Source organism: Halichoerus grypus, chromosome 1, assembly GCF_964656455.1.
Source record: "Halichoerus grypus chromosome 1, mHalGry1.hap1.1, whole genome shotgun sequence".
Taxonomy (NCBI): domain Eukaryota; kingdom Metazoa; phylum Chordata; class Mammalia; order Carnivora; family Phocidae; genus Halichoerus; species Halichoerus grypus.
In genome coordinates this window covers 80,752,277-80,767,636 of record NC_135712.1, presented here as the reverse complement: position 1 = coordinate 80,767,636, position 15,360 = coordinate 80,752,277, and the positions used below count along the sequence as shown (strand labels likewise).

Sequence of the window (15,360 nt, the reverse complement as noted above, 5' to 3'; positions counted from 1 at the left end):
GAAAGTTCTTCCTCGGGCTGGACCAGAATTTAGCTCCCTGGAACTTATTCTCATGGACCTACTTTTGTCTTCTAGAGTTAGGGGCAGAGAAGCTTTATCTCTTGTGTACAGATTGGTCCTTAAAGTCCTTGAAAACAGCTTTCATAACCCCTTAAATCTTTTCCCTCTTTGGGGTTACACTTCCTTAGTTCTTTCATAGTCCTTGTTTGTTACAATTTCTAGATTCTTTATCTTCCTGTTTCTACTCCTCTGATGCACGAGAGTTTGTCAGTGTTCATCCTAGAGTGGTGTCAGAAGGAAACACAACACATCAGGGGTGGTCCAGCAGAGCCAAGGAGAACAGCATCATCACCTCCTTCTTTTGTGCTTTACATTTCCAGGGATGCAGCCTGAACTTGCTTTAGGTTTTTTGAGAGTCACATTACACCCTTGACTCCTCTTGAGCTTGCAATGCATGTGGAGCTCTGTTAGCTCCATCTTCCAAATTCTGAAATTCTACAGCCGTCTTGTTTTCTTGAACCCGAGAGTGGGCCTTTACGTTGACCACTAGTACATGTCATCGTGTTGAACTCAGTTCCTTGTTTCAAGCTATGAAAGTGGACGTGGAACCTTACTCTTTTACCTTATTTAGTGATTCCATTTTGTATCATCTGACATTCTGATAAATATGCTCTCTGCGTTCCCATTCAGGTTATCACCAATTTTTTTTAAAGCCGAATAAGAGATTTTCCAGGGTTGGGTGGAGAAAGATGAGGCAAAGCTGGAGTGACGTCAAAGGGATGTTTTCTGTTTGGATCAACGTGAGTGACCAGCACTGTGCACTTTCTGGGGAGGTGAGCGGAGTAACCAGGTAAAGACTCGTACAGCATCACTTCTGCGTCAGAGCCTGTGAGCCATGACGAGGCAGGAAGGCAAATATTGATAGCTTGGTTCATAGATCTGATTGTTTCCTACATGTCTATCCTCTGCTGACAAGGACTGAGAGTTGAAATGGAGGGTGTATGAAGTGGAAGCAAGGCCCTTTGTAAGGAGACGGACACAACTCCCAGACCAGAAAAAGCCAGGTGATTGCTGTGAGTGTTAAGACCTCCAGAAGTAAAAAAGAAGACCTTCTTGGAGCAGAGACAGAGCTAACAAAAAAAGAGCTTTAGCAATGCTGCATGGACTTTGAATACATTTTTCTCAGCTCAAAAAACCATTCCCTTCTGTCATTCCTTAGAGGTCACACCTAAAAGCCAAAAGAATCAGACTGAGGCCACATCATTGGGGTTCACAGCGGGGGCTCTCTGCTTATGCCAAAGGGTGTTGGAAATCAATTTAATGTTTCAATCTCGCTGCCAGGAGCCCTTTAAAGAACCCAGCCCACTCACACCACGCACCGCAGGAGTATATTTTTAACTCTCTTCCTAATTGTCACCCAAACTGTTCTCCTCCTTGCCCATTTTGACCCAGTCTTTTTATTCTCTAACTCCCACCCTTTCTTCCCCACAGGCCCCCTCCCCACCCCCACCAGGAGTCTGGCACACTGTGGTGTCCCAGGCACCTAAGTTGGATATAGGGACTGTGGTAGATTTTGGTGCTTAGGGGATGATTGTTGGTGGCTGAGGTTATGGGATTTCCAAGACAGTCATGAAGCAGAAGTGGAGCCAGGCTGCCAAGTCCAGGTAGGACAAGGCTAGAAGGCTGAACTGGGAGAGAGCATGGGACCAAGTGGGAGCCAATGGCTGGGGCAGAACAGAGCTGCGGACACTGAAGAACTGATGAGTGGGCAGGGCTTTTATGGGGCTCCTGTGGCCCAGGCAGAGGCAAGCTTCTTGGGGTCAAGGCCCAGGCTAGGGGAGAACCTCCCTAGCTCTGTGACTCCCTGTTATACACTCCAGCCCTCATACCCAGCTCAGACTCTTTCTTGCTCCCATAATGCACTGAGACTCTGTCTTAGTCTGTTTGAGCTGCTATAACAAAAATACCATAAACTGGGTGGCTTAAGCAACAGTGATTTCTCATAGTTCTGGAGGCTGGGAAATCCAAAATCAAAGCCCCAGCTGATTCCGTGTCTGGTGAGATCTTGTTTCCTCGTCCAAGATGGCTGTCTTCTCTCTGTGACTTCATATGGTAGAAGGGGGCAAGAGAGCTCTCCAGGGCCCCTTTTCTAAGGGCACTAATCCCATTCACGAGGGCTCCATCCTCATGACCCAGTCATCTTCCAAAGGCCCCACCTCCTGATACCATCACACTGGGGATTAGATTTCAACCTATGAATGGGGGGTGGGGCGCACATAGAATTTAGTCCATAATAGATTTTATTTCTTTATTTGAGAGAAAGAGAGAGAAAGAGAGAGAGAGCATGAGCGGGGGTGGGGCGGGGTGTGGAGAAGGGCAGAGGGGGAGGGAGAGGCAGACTCTCCACTGAGCAGGGAACCCAACGCGGGGCTTGATCCCAGGACCCTGGGATCATGACCTGAGCCGAAGGCAGATGCCTCACCAACTGAGCCACCCAGGCACCCTGAATTTAGTCCATAATAGACCTCTTGGTCAGTTTGCTGAACTTGACGTGCTTGATCCATTCTCAACTGGGTAGGTACATCCCTTCCTCTCAAAGGGCTCATAATTGTGGTAAGAGAAGTTCCTGCCTCAGCTCACTGGAGCCCCACTAGGTGGACCACCCGGCCTGGCCTCTCTGCTTGGCCCCGGGGGATGGCAGGGCTGGGGGTGGGGGTTGAGTGGGGGTGTGGCTGGGGGGGACACTTCCTGGCATCAGGCACTGTGCCCAATAAGATCTGAGCTCAGACAAACAGGGAGGCCAGCCTCAAAAGGATGGAGACTACTTATCTGCACAGAGCCAACATTTCCATTAACTTAGTAAACTGAGACCTTTGTTCAGTTAAGTCATTAAAAAGAGGATGAAAGTAAATGGCATGTGTCCTTTGGTCATACACATGGAGGGGGCCCACAAACGAAAAAAAAACCCTACAGTTTGCCTGGATGGAGTATTTCACTTTACAACGTGCCTTTCTGTCACACCGGTCTGGTCTCTGTCAGACCAGAGGCCTTATTTGTCATTATGATTATTTGCTATTATTAGGCACATTCTTACTTGCCTGTGGTCTTCTTCTTTCAGGTCCAGGCTTGTGGGCCTATGTTAATTTGCAGGGTTGAGTTATTTACATTGTATTATAATCTAGTCTATCAATTTCCTACACTTTCCTCCTCAAGATGATCACTAATTTAAAATGAATTAAATTCCTAAAGGCAGGGGTGGGGGGAGAGGGGGCAGAATCGGATTTGAGAAGAACTGTAGGCTTCTCTCTGTATTTTGCCTCAGCGTCCTAGACCCCAGCGGTAGGAGCAAGTGGGCATTCCCACTCTCGGCTCACTCCAGCTCGGAAGCAGAGAGAAACGGGAAGATAACACAGATAAAAACACCAACTCCACCCAAGTGACTCAAATGAAGGCGCGTCTCTGAGTCTTTGTGTTTTCCTGAAACTCGAGGTCTGAACATAGATGAGAACTGTCCAGCTACCTGTGCTCCAACGGGAGCCCCAGAAGTCTCCAGAAAGCCTCTGACCCGTTCCCTTCCCGCTCTGGCTCTGTTTCCTTCTTTGCTGAGGGTCCCTATTTGTCAGAGCAGAAGAGGATTGCATCAGTCAGTTTTGAATCAGACGACACAAAAAATAAGTGACAGCCCTCCTTGGAAAGGAAAAAAATAGTGGTGAATTTTTTTTTTTTAACCACCCCTGGCTTGTTAGGCCACACAAAGTATGTTACGGAAGGGGGCCGGTATTTCAGGTATATAAAGGGACAGCAATGTGATCACTGAATGGGATGGGGGTTGGGTAGGAAAGCAAGGGCTGGATTCAGCCTCACGGTTCCCCTTCTCCCCCTGCAGGTGAGAAGAGACACAGCAGAGACAGCAGTAGAGCGGTGTAGGGAGGGGTGGGGAGGCGGAGGGACGCAGGGGTGTGTGGGGGGGGTGCAGGTGTGCCCCTGAGCACACTGCTACAAGGAGGAAGCAGAGAAAGGCGCCCAGGATAAGAAAAGAAAAAGGGATGGAAGCTGAACCAGAAAATACTCTGGGCAATAATGTGAGAAGCATATGCTGCATTCGTCCACTCCATACGTATTTATGGGCTGCTGCTCTGCGCCGGGCATGTTCTAGGCTCTGAGGTTACAGCAATAAGTGAAATCCAGCCCTTGCCTTCAGGGAGCTTAGGTGCTAATGTAATACATGGCAGGCACTAACAGACATCATCGCATTTATCGACCCTGCAAGGTGGTTACTACCATCCCCCTTCTATAAATGATGAAACGGAGGCAAAAAGAAGCGGTAAATACTTGCTGAATCTCACAGTAGAGCCAAAATTTGAACTCAGGTCCATCTGAGTCCAGAGCCCCTGCTTTGAACCACTGGAACGCGATAGATGCACCTAGTAGGGAGTCCTGAGCGAAAGCCCATGGGCCCTGCCTTAGTTGTTAGATCTCATTGGACAGACCAGTTTTCCTCCTCGAACCTCAGACTCGCCTTCTGTAAAAAAAGAGGGGTTGGATTAGCTGATCTCTGAAATCGCTTCTCGCTCTGCTCTAGTGTTCTGTTATTACGGGGGAAAAAAATTCTATATTGGTACCCTCCCCCCTCCCAGGTACCTCTTGCGGAGGTAAGCAGAAGCTCAGTAGATGTTCCAAAAGAGGTGGACACCCAAATAATGTTTCCTACGCTGGGTTCCAAGGGTTTCTTTCTAGGGATTCTGGAGTTTTCCGTGAGAATTTTGCTTTTGTGAATCAGATTCCTTGAGGGAGAGAGAAGCTCCAGAGAGAAACAGCTCTGGGGTTGCCCTCCAGGCCAGCAGAAGAGGGAGAGAAAGGGGGTGGGAGGGAAGATGGGGAGGAGGGCCCGCTGGAGGTCTGGGGTTCTTTTTTTGTTTGTTTTTTAATACCTAGCCAGTCGATACCTTGCACAGGTCCATCCCACCTGAGGCTGGGTGAGGTGGAAGGCAGTGGGCCCATCTGAGACCCAAGGCTCAGAGCCTGGGAGGGTAGGTGTGGTTCAGGATCTGCGAGGTTCAGGATCTGCGAGGATCCAGCTAGCCTGTTTGAGGGAGGAGGGACGTGTTGCCAAATGGTAACATGTGACCGAGCAAGGTGAGCCGGGTCCCAGTTCTTCACCTTAACCCTGCCTCACCTCGCCTGACCGGTCAACCGCTCTAATGTGAGCTTTGTTGGCTGGGAAAGTGAGGCGGCAGGAGTCTGGCTCGCCCAGTGGCTGAATGCAGCCCAGGTCCCCCTGATAAGCTTAGTCAACTTATTAAATTACACAGGAAAAATCGAGATGGAATATTAATTCTGCACACCTCTCCTCTCTGCCTGGGGAAGCTGCCTTCCTGGGTTTCACTTTTCAAAGGCTGAAACAGATACGGAGATTTCGCGCTGAATTAAAGGCGAAGGGTGCTCACTTCAAGTCTTTTCAACACCGTTTTGGTTCTGAGCCTTGTGGAGCCAGTGGAGACCCAGTCGCCATCTGGCATGAGAGGCGTTAACTTGGAGTCTCTGGTCAACTCTAGACATCAGATTCAGAAACAAAGAGAATTAATTTCAGAGGCCCCCTTAGACAGCCCCTCCCCCCGCCCCAGCCTGTAATTTGAGAGCCCATGTAGTGACTTGCTAGGTATTAAAAAGTTAGGTCTGGGAGGTCACCTGCAATGCAGAACGCCAGGTGCCAGGGCTCACCCCACAGGGCAGGATTATCTTATCAGCCAGGCTGATAAAACCGGGAAAGTCTGGCCATAAGGAACAAATATTTATAAGCCCAACACCTTTCAGTCCCTAACAGATTAGGCACAGACTGTGAACAGGAGCAGAGGGTGAGTTAGCAATGTACCATGGGCATCAAAGCCTGGTTCCTGATCAGAAACCTCCTGGGCTCGTCCCGTCTCATTAAGAAAGCCCGTTGAATGTCAAACTGTTGGGGAGGCATTTTCACCTCCCTCCCCTGAGCCTCCTGACAGCCTGGTGAGAGCTATTATGACCCCATTTTACAGTTGAGGAGACTGAGGTGCAGGGGTTAAGTGATTTGCCCATTGGCCCGGCTCGCAGGTGGGACTTGAACTCAAGTCTTGTGAGTCTAGATCCTGTGTGCTTTCCACGCTGCTGCTGCCCTGGTGGCCTTGACTGGTTCTCACCTGGTCGCAGACCCTGCTCACTTGCAGATGAGACAGACCAGAATCACATGGAAAGGTAGAAGGAGACGGCCCCCCTATGACAATGCTCCAGGTTGCTATTAAATAGCTCTGGGCCCCAAATATGTAATCCTTCCTGGTCTCTCCCAGGGCTTGGAATTCATTCTTTTGGGTCCCCAAGTCTTTTCTGTTTATTCATTCTCCCTGGGAGAAGTGATTAAATGATTAAATGCAAATGAATTAGCATGAGAGGCCCTTGGTGTCAGAGTAGGAGTCACTGATTGGAGGGGTCACTGATTTGTCCTAGTGTGGAGAAGGGCGGGGGGGGGGGTGTGGACCCGGAGGAAGCCCCCTCCCTTGGGATTCCAGGTTTCTTCTCTGCCAAAGACAAAGTCAGACTAGATGATCTCGGACAACCCTACTGTTTGGACCTCTCAGGCGAATTCTTTGGGAATCAGGAGCCCCTTAACACTCTTTTCTTTGCATCCTCAGCCACGAGAGTGGGAGTGTTCGAGAGGAAGCAACTTCTAAGCTAAGAGGAGAAGAGGTGAGTGGCTGGGGTCAGGACCGGCCGTGCAGAGGCCTGAAGGTGAACACAAATGTGTGTGTGTGTGTGTGTGTGTGTGTGTGTGTGTGTGTGTAACCACGGGCCTGAAGCTTGGGTTACAAGAGGGTGAGAGGCAAGCCTCGAGAGAGAAGCAGGAGTCTTGTAAAACCGTGTCAGGGAGCTTGGGCTTTATCCTAACAGCGGTAGGGAGTCAGGAAGGGTTTAAAGCCAGGAAGTGGCATGACATTTGTGTCTTAGAAACTGGTGCAAATGTGCAGACTAGATTGAAGTGGGGGCCCAGAGAAAGCAGATGGGGGGGAGCCCAGGAGGAAGGGCAGTGGGAGAAAGGCTCCAGGTGGACTTATTTCTGCTTCCCACCCCTCTTCGTCTGCCCCAGGCTGGACTGGTGGTCATAGCCGTATTTGTGAGAGTGGTACTAACGGCTACCATCTACAGAGAGATGCTTCCCCTGTGCCAGGTGCCGTGTGGGGTGCTCTGCTTGCTTTGTCTGATTTAATCCTCATAATAACCCGAAGAGGTAGGAAGTCATACCACCCATATGTTACAGATGAGAAAACTAGGCTCCGAGAGGCCAGGTGCCTTGCCCTGGGTCACACGGCTGGTAATTGTAGCAGCAGGACACAGGCAGAGATGCAGCTCATTCCAAAGCTCTGGCTTTTAACTACTGGATGTCCTGGCCCCTGCCGTTGGTCTGCACTCGCCGATGGCAGGATGGAGGCCTCCTGGCCAGCTTTCTGCGGCAGAGGAGAACTCAAGCAGTCATCGTGGGTACAAATGCCACTTGCTGTGGATCTTCTGTAACGCAACTGTGGGTTGTGTCTGCAGAGGGTGTGGGGTCTTTGGGAGTGTTTGGGCTCCCAAGGCTAGTTCGCCTTTGCCTTCAGGGGAGAAATGGAGCCGGGAGTGGGGCCGACTCTGGTGCTCATGACTCTGCCCTTCATCCCCCTTTTGTATGAAGGGGACTCTCAGAAGCCATGGAGCTTCGGGAACTATTTCCCAATCCAGAGGGGAACCAAGAAGTCACACTTCCCAGAGGCTGGAGAACATAGAGGGAGAACGGCCACCACCTCTGTCACATGCTGCCTCTTCCTAAAGGGGAGCAGAGCTCCGTGTCTGGGTCAGGGAAGCCTGAAGGGCCCCCCAAGGTGGGTAGAGCCGGGCAGTGCCCCCAAAGGCCTGGGTGGAGAAGGTCAGATGGTCATCCCTGATCCCTCAAAGTCCCTGGAGGCCCTCAAATGAAGTGATGAAATTCACCCACTTCTAGCCAGTGCTAAGGAGCAGGGAGGCTACTTGCTGAGAGCTTGAAGTGCAGGCTTCTGGACCCTATCATAAGGAGCTGCGTAACCGTGGAAAACTTCCTCCCCTGCTCCCTGCACCTCCATTTTCCCCCCTGGATGAGGTAAACCCTATATCCACCCTTCCCCCAGCTCTGGAGTCTGTGTATCCAGGGCCTGGATGATGAGGCTGTGGTCCACGCTGGCTGGCTTCACCACCCTCTCTAGCCATCAGAGTCTCTCGGGGCCACTCTGGAGCCAGGCTGGACAGCAGGCTGCCCCTTGGGCCCTCCACAGCCCGGGGGACCCCTGCCTGCCCACCGTAGGCCAGCATCCTGCCGGTGCCCTGCTCTCCACCCCACTACCCCGTAAGGAAACCAGCCCAGCGGGATTTGCTCTGGCAGTTGGAAGACAGGGCTGGCTTACACCTGCAGCAGGGCACACTGATTAATTTATTTTGCATCATTTTGCATTACCTGGCTCCAGGGCCTCCAGCTTGACGTACAGATTTATGTAAAAGAGACCCGTCATGCAAATGAGCCAGGGCTGCCACTTGTTTTAGTAACAGGCAGGCCTGCCCGCATCACTGGTTCCAGCCCGGCTGTTCTTCCCATGGCCCACTGGTTCGCACGGGCCGAGGAGGTCCATCCCCCCACCGTGCAGCCCCTGTTCTGCTCACAGCCCCGGCCAGATGAGGAGGCAGCTTGACAGCGAGGTTAGAAGGAGGAGGCTAGAAACCCCGCTTCCCTGAGGAGTTCCTGGCTGAGCTCCTCGTTAAGAGACGGGAGATGGAGGGATGAGCACAGGAAACAGAGAGAGGCAGACAGGGATTTGGAGGGGCCCAGAGACAGAGCTGCGCCTAAAGCAAGCACAGAGAGGGACAGACAGATGGACAAAGAGCGCACAGAGAAAGCACGGGGTCGGAGAGGGTGAAAAGCCAAGAGAAGCAGAGGCAAGAGACAGAAGAGGTGGGACACGAGGAGGGGGATGCTAATGGGGGGGCGGACGCCAAGAAAGGAACAGATTTCGGAGTTGCTGTGGAGGAAGAAGTGAGGAGATAGCAGCAGCCTGGCTGGGGGGAGGAGAAGCCAGGGAGGAGATGGTGACGTGGCCATGACGGCTTGATGTGGGGAGCTGGGGAAAGGAGTCCCGGGCGGAAGGGGCAGGAGAGACCTGCAGGGAGAGACATGGGAGCCGCCCTCTTAGAAGCAGGCAGAAAGCGTCGCTGCCACCTCGTAAGCCCTTGATTTGCATCCGTCCATCTCTATTTATACGCATGGAGCTATAGACACAGACGGATATAAACCACACGGGCACACATGGGCCAGGAGAACGCACTCGAGAGCCGTGTCAGGCTCTAGAAGCGAGTCTGGGAGGTTATCTCGGACAGCAGTGTGCAGTCCTAGAACAGAGGAAGGTTCTCTCCTTCTCAGAGGGCCTGGAGGAGAGTTCGCACCCCCCACCACCTCCCAGCCACCCTATGTAGCCCCCAGCACCCCCCGGTGCCAGAATGCTCCCTCCGTGCCTGTCTGGGCCAGGCTCCCCGGCTCTGTCCTTTGAATGCGCTCCATCTGAGCATGAAAGCAAGTGAGCAAGTGGACAAGTCAAAAAGGAAAGAGGAGACCGTCTTGTTCCCGCAGCCTGTTTGGCGGGAAATTGGCTGTGTGGCAACCAAGGGCTGTGTGTAGGCCCTGGGTGGGTGGTCTTGAAGCACAGTGGAGAAGGCTGGGAAAGCGCCCTGTGGCTCCTGAATAATCTCCACTTGCCCCACCCAAGATCTCCAGGATGGAGACAGGAGGGGGTACGTCTTCAGTTTCCAAGAGGGCAGCCCTGAAGGTGTCCTCAGGGACCCAGCAGCCCCACATCGTCTTTTCCCGGGAGAGGGAACTCTGACCCAGAAAGGTCCAACAGCTTGGTCGGTGCAGAGGTAGGCGAGGGGGATTTTGCTAAGCAGCTGTCTTTCCTCCAAATTGTCCCCCTGGCATTGGTGATCTTCCCCTCTTTTTCTGTAATTCCTCTGACTCGCCCACGTCAGTGCTGGACACGCTCACAGCCCCCTGAAGAGTGGACGCTACTTTTACTTGGAGACAGATGAACTTTGTGCGTGTTGTGAAAGTTCTGGGTGCACTTCTCACCGAAGCCCCAGGAAGACATAAGGCTCAGCTTAGTACCAGCTGTACTTGCTGGTCCCACAGCAAAGCCAACAGACAGCTCAGCCCAGTAAAAGTGTGTCACGTGCACCCCTGGATTTCACCTGCAGAGATCAGCTTTCAGATGGGGTCTCCCAGCACCCAGCGCATCTCTGGGAACCCCTCCATCCCCCATCCCTCCACATTCACACAGAAGTGAAGGTCAGCTCCTCGGACTCACTGCCTGAGCCTGATCCAGTCCACCTGGTTCAGCCACGGAACATCCAGCTCCACTCTGGCCCAGTCCTTTGGGTCACCCTAGCCAGCGTCAAGTGTCACCTTCATGTTAATCTCTAGTTCGTTGGTTTTTCACCTCGTGGGGTGAGAGATCGTTTTGAGAATCTTATTAAAGCCATGGAGGGTTTTTTTTTTTGTTTTTGGGGGTTTTTTAAAGATTTTATGTTATTTGATAGAGAGAGACACAGCGAGAGAGGGAACACAAGCATGGGGAGCGGGAGAGGGAGAAGCAGACTCCCCGCTGAGCAGGGAGCCCAGATGCAGAGCTCTATCCCGGGACCCCGGGATCATGACCCAAGCCGAAGGCAGACGCTTAACCAACTGAGCCACCCAGACATCCCTGGAGGTGCTTCTTACAATAATGTCCATATTCCCAAGATTTTGCATAGTGTCAAGGGATTCATGCACTCTCTGAAGACTGACGGAAGAGTCCTCCTGGCATCTTCAGGCCTTAGGGAGCCAGTGTCCATGGGTGGAAGTCCCAGGACCCCACTCGTTTCGGAGGGAAGGTATAGACAGCCCTGACAAGGTGGCATTCTTGGACACTTTCCACAGAATATCTTCTTTTCCTCTTTCTGTCTCAGAGATTCCCTTCTGGGCAACTATTTCTTGCATGTCAAAAGTCAGACCTAAGCTACACTATCCCCTAGTTACATATCAGAGAAGCTCAAATGACACATAATCCAAAACTCATTTCTACTTTCCACTGGACTCTCTCTCTCCCCTCCCAATGACCCCCTTCTCACTCAGTCTGTGACCCTGACTCCATTTTGCCAGGGCTCAGCTGAGCACCAGATCCTGAGGTGGCTCCAGAAGATGAGCAGAGTAGGTGACGCATTTGCAGAGTTGAAAGCTGGTACGTCTTGTCCCCTCATCAGCCAAGGGAGACCGTGGATGGCCACATTCTCAGAGAAAGGGCCTCTGAGGTCAAGAGTGGGTGGGAAGAGCAGAGAAGCCAGAGGAGAAACTGGTGGAGGAGGGGGCTACCGAAGTGAGGTTTCTTTCTGCAGATTCCAGCCTCTGAGCACTGTCCCGCCCCCCACCCCCACCCCAACCCCACTCCTTTCCCAAGAGCTGGTGAGAGGAGGTGGTGGGCTGCAGGCCTTAGGCCCAGGCAGGAGGAGCTGAGAGGCCTCTGCATAGAGGGGGAATGATGGGAGGGCTGGAGTCTCTGGGGGGCCAGGGCAGGGTAGGGGCATGGGAAGTTCCTTGTAGAAGGCCCAGGACTCAGGGTGGGCTGGGGCTCAGAAGAGTGAGAGCAGGCCCCTCGCTGAGGGGGTCTAGCCAGGATGTGGGGTGGCCCAGGCATCCAAAGAGCCTTTAGATGGAGAAAGCTGCTTAATCTTCCCCTGGAAATCAGGAAGTTGGAACCCACACAGCTGATTAGGGGGCCAGAGGAGCAATTTCAGAAAAAAGATGAACAGAATTAAAGTCGGCTCAGAGGGGAGTAGAAGAGAGGGAGCCTGGGGCAGGTGGGGGCGGAGGGGGTGGTCTCAAAGCCCCCCGCCCCACACCCTGAACCCAGCTAGGAGGGCTTTTGGGGAGGAGGTGGGGAGCCTTGCTGGGGTGGAGTGTCCGAGTGAGAGTCAGGCCTGTCGTCCAGGTGGGATTCCGAGGGGGTGAGGGTCAGAGTAGATGGGGACTACTCTGGGGTTCCGAAGATCATGAACGAGCTCGGAGAGGGGGTAGCAAGAGGCCAGGAATGGAGCCCAAGTCCAATTTCCATTCCAAGCAGGGCCATTGTGGGGGCAACTCTGCGGTGGGTGCCTGGTCCTCTCAAATGTCCCTTTCCTCCAGGACTAGAAACTCCAGCCCCAGCTCTTCTGGCTAAGAGGGCAAGAAAGGGTATGGTGGGTGGGTTATTACGAGCAGAATGTGTCCCCCAGGCCATCCGGGGGCTACTGTCCCAGGAGACCCTAGGTGGAAGGACAAGGACAGTCCTGGGCAATGGTCTTGTCCTGCTTCAGGTCTAGACAGGTGCTCCTGGGACCGGGGGACAGCCAGGTTCAGGCAGAGACTCTGGAGACTGCCCTGCTCTGCTGCTTGCTGCCCTGCTCACGTGCTCATGCATAGACTGCCCCCCCAGCCATACTAGCTCGCATAGTCCCTCCCCGCCCCCCTACGCATGCACACTTAAACATACATTTAAATAACTTGCAGACGTATATTAGCAAAAACATTCCATCTGGGCTGGGATTTCTCTCATTGCTTTGAATTCCCCTGGGTTTTAACTTGAAAAAAAAAAAAAAAAGGAAGAGGCAAAGATTTGACTAATGTTGGGTTAAGGTTTTTTTCTTACCCCTTTCTTTCTTGGTTACTGACTGCCAAGAATTTATGTTTGTAAAAGGAAAAGAATTAACTGTGTTGATTAAGAGGCAAACTCCCTGGAAATGTTCTTTCTTAACCCTTTGGTACCTTCTCAGTGAGAGATCCTGGGGTTCCCTGGGGCAGGGCATGAAGTCCATCCCCGGGCTGGAGGCCCAAAACCTTTTGAGGGACTAGTCCTCCCCAAGGAGGGAGGCGAGCCGTGCCCTTCTCGTGTTTGAGTGTGAGTGTGTGTGTCTATGAGCAGATGCGTGGTAGGTGCTGGGAGAGTCTGTGTGTGAGTGTGGCTTCCCTGAGTTTGCGTGCAGGAGAGGAATGTGTGCTCGTGTGTGAGGGTGTGCGGGCAGTAACTGTGAGTGCGTGTCCCTCAGCAGGTGTGAGGTGTGCTGGGAGCTTCTGTGGCCTGCTGGCTGTGTAGTAAGACCCAGGCAAGTGAGGGGACATTCACTTTGACCACATGAGCAGGAACTGATTTGTCAGGAGCAGGGGCCTGAAGGGCCCAAACACAGAGCGGGGAGGCAGAGGGCTGGGGGTGCCGAGGCTTCGACTAAGGAAGCAGGTTCTTTCTTGCTATCTAGCAGCTGTTACCATGGGCTAACCACAACTCAAGGCTAACCCTGGCCATTTGTCAGTGTCCTTGCGTAGGGAGCAGGGGGTGGGGACTTTGATCCCTTTCCAGCTCAGCCTGAGCACCCACGAAGGGTCGACCCCACTCCCTTTTCCCTTTGGCAGCTTCCCAGGCTCTTAGGAAGAGCCTAGGTTGCATGACTCCCAAGAGGGTTGAAGCCTCTGGGAAAAGGGGGAGATGGACCTGGGGCTGTAGGGTCTGACCAGAGATAGGATGTTGCGGGGAAAAAGAGAACAGAGAAGAGCTTGCTAGAAGCTCAGAGCCTCATGCATTTGCATCCAGCATTACAGAACACTTTGGAGGTCCCTGAACCCTCTACCTGGCCTCACTCCTCCTGGACTTTGCACAGGCTGTTTCTCTCCATCTGGACGAACCTTCCGTCTGTCCTTTTTTTTTTTTTAAGATTTTATTTATTTATTTGACAGAGAGAGACACAGCGAGAGAGGGAACACAAGCAGGGGGAATGGGAGAGGGAGAAGCAGGCTTCCCGTGGAGCAAGGAGCCCGATGCGGGGCTCGATCCCAGGACCCTGGGATCATGACCTGAGCCGAAGGCAGACGCTTAACGACTGAGCCACCCAGGCGCCCCCCGTCTGTCCTTTGTTTAGCCAATTCCTACTTGTCCTTCAAGACTTAGATGCCACCTCCTCTAGGAAGTCTTCTTTGCTGCATAACTTAGCTGTCCCCCTCTTACATAACAACACCCTGGGCACACAGGCACTTTCCATATGGTGTAATCCTTACATCTTCTTGTCTGTCTCCCCCACTGGACCCGACCCTCCTTGAGGATAGAGACCCTGTCTTCTTCATGCCGAATCCCCGGTGCCCAGCACCGTGCCTGGCACACAACCTGGGCTCAGTCAATGCTCGCCAAGTTAGATTTAAGGCCCTTGACTGCTGAAATCGGTGTCAGTCCCTCCATAGGCTGTGATCTAGAGAACAGACACAGGGTGAGCTAATCGCTGAGGGCTGGAGGACAGAGAAGAGAAGGTACTCTCAGAGCGGGGTGGAGAGGACAGAAGGCAAACGTGTATTAGGCACGCACTGCATGTCAGCACTGCCCCCCAGCACTGCACCAGGCATCGGGGGGTTGCTGTTTCACTTTATCCTCTCCTGCACCCTGTGACGGAGGTGCACCCACCTCATCTGACAGATCAGGAAATTGAGACTAAGAGAGGTGAGGTGCCTTGCCCAAGGTCATACGGCTGGTATAGGCCGTACTGGTCTGTTGAGCCCAGAGCTTATGCTTCTCTGAAACACTGTGCCATGTTTCATGAAGGTCATGAGTTTTGAGCAGAGTTTTGAAAGATGAGAGGAGGGCCTGGCTGAGAGTACTTTCGGGAGTACTCAGATTCATAGAGAAGGATCTCAAGCTCAGGCAGGTGGAGAACGGAGGGTTCCCAAAGAGGATGAATGGGGGCCAGCTTGTCCCATGAGCTCACATAAGCTACTATGTGACCACGAAGCCAGGAGGAAACCAACATGGCAAGGGACAGTGCCACTGTGGAGGAAGGCACAGAACAGAGAGCAAAGAGGGGCTTCCAAAAATTAGATCGGAAGCCCCGTCTTGAAAGGGCAATGGGGGGCAATTTTCAAAAGGAGCCAACGCAGAGTGCTTACTGGGGGACAAGCCCTGTGCTGAGCCCTTTAATGCATTTAATTCTTAAAACAAGGGTTTGAGGTGGGTTCTACTATTATCCCCAAATACCGATGAGTTAGTGGAGGCCCAGAAAGGTTAAGTAAGCTGCCTAAGTTCCCATAGCTGGTTAGCGATAGACCTGGGATTTGAACCCAGACAGTCTGATTCCCGAGTTCATGCTCATGGCCACCCACCAAGGAAGGAGATCATGGCTGTGGAGGGTCCTTAACATAGAGGGTCAGGCTGGCAGTCTGGGAGTGTGATCGGATCTGGTCTGAGGGATAGGAGCTGTCGAGCTAAATACTTAAACTCCAGTCTGATGAGTTAGGAA

General features: G+C 52.6%; 1 protein-coding gene across 1 annotated transcript in view; it reads left to right on the top strand.

Annotated features, from left to right (window-relative positions):
- The window catches only part of VPS8 (VPS8 subunit of CORVET complex), a 346,107-nt gene that overhangs the window by 40,738 nt on the left and 290,009 nt on the right, over window positions 1–15,360 (top strand). The window contains exon 2 of the mRNA XM_078068205.1: window positions 6,663–6,717. The gene's annotated coding sequence lies outside the window, so the exon portion shown is untranslated. The remainder of the gene's footprint in view (window positions 1–6,662; window positions 6,718–15,360) is intronic.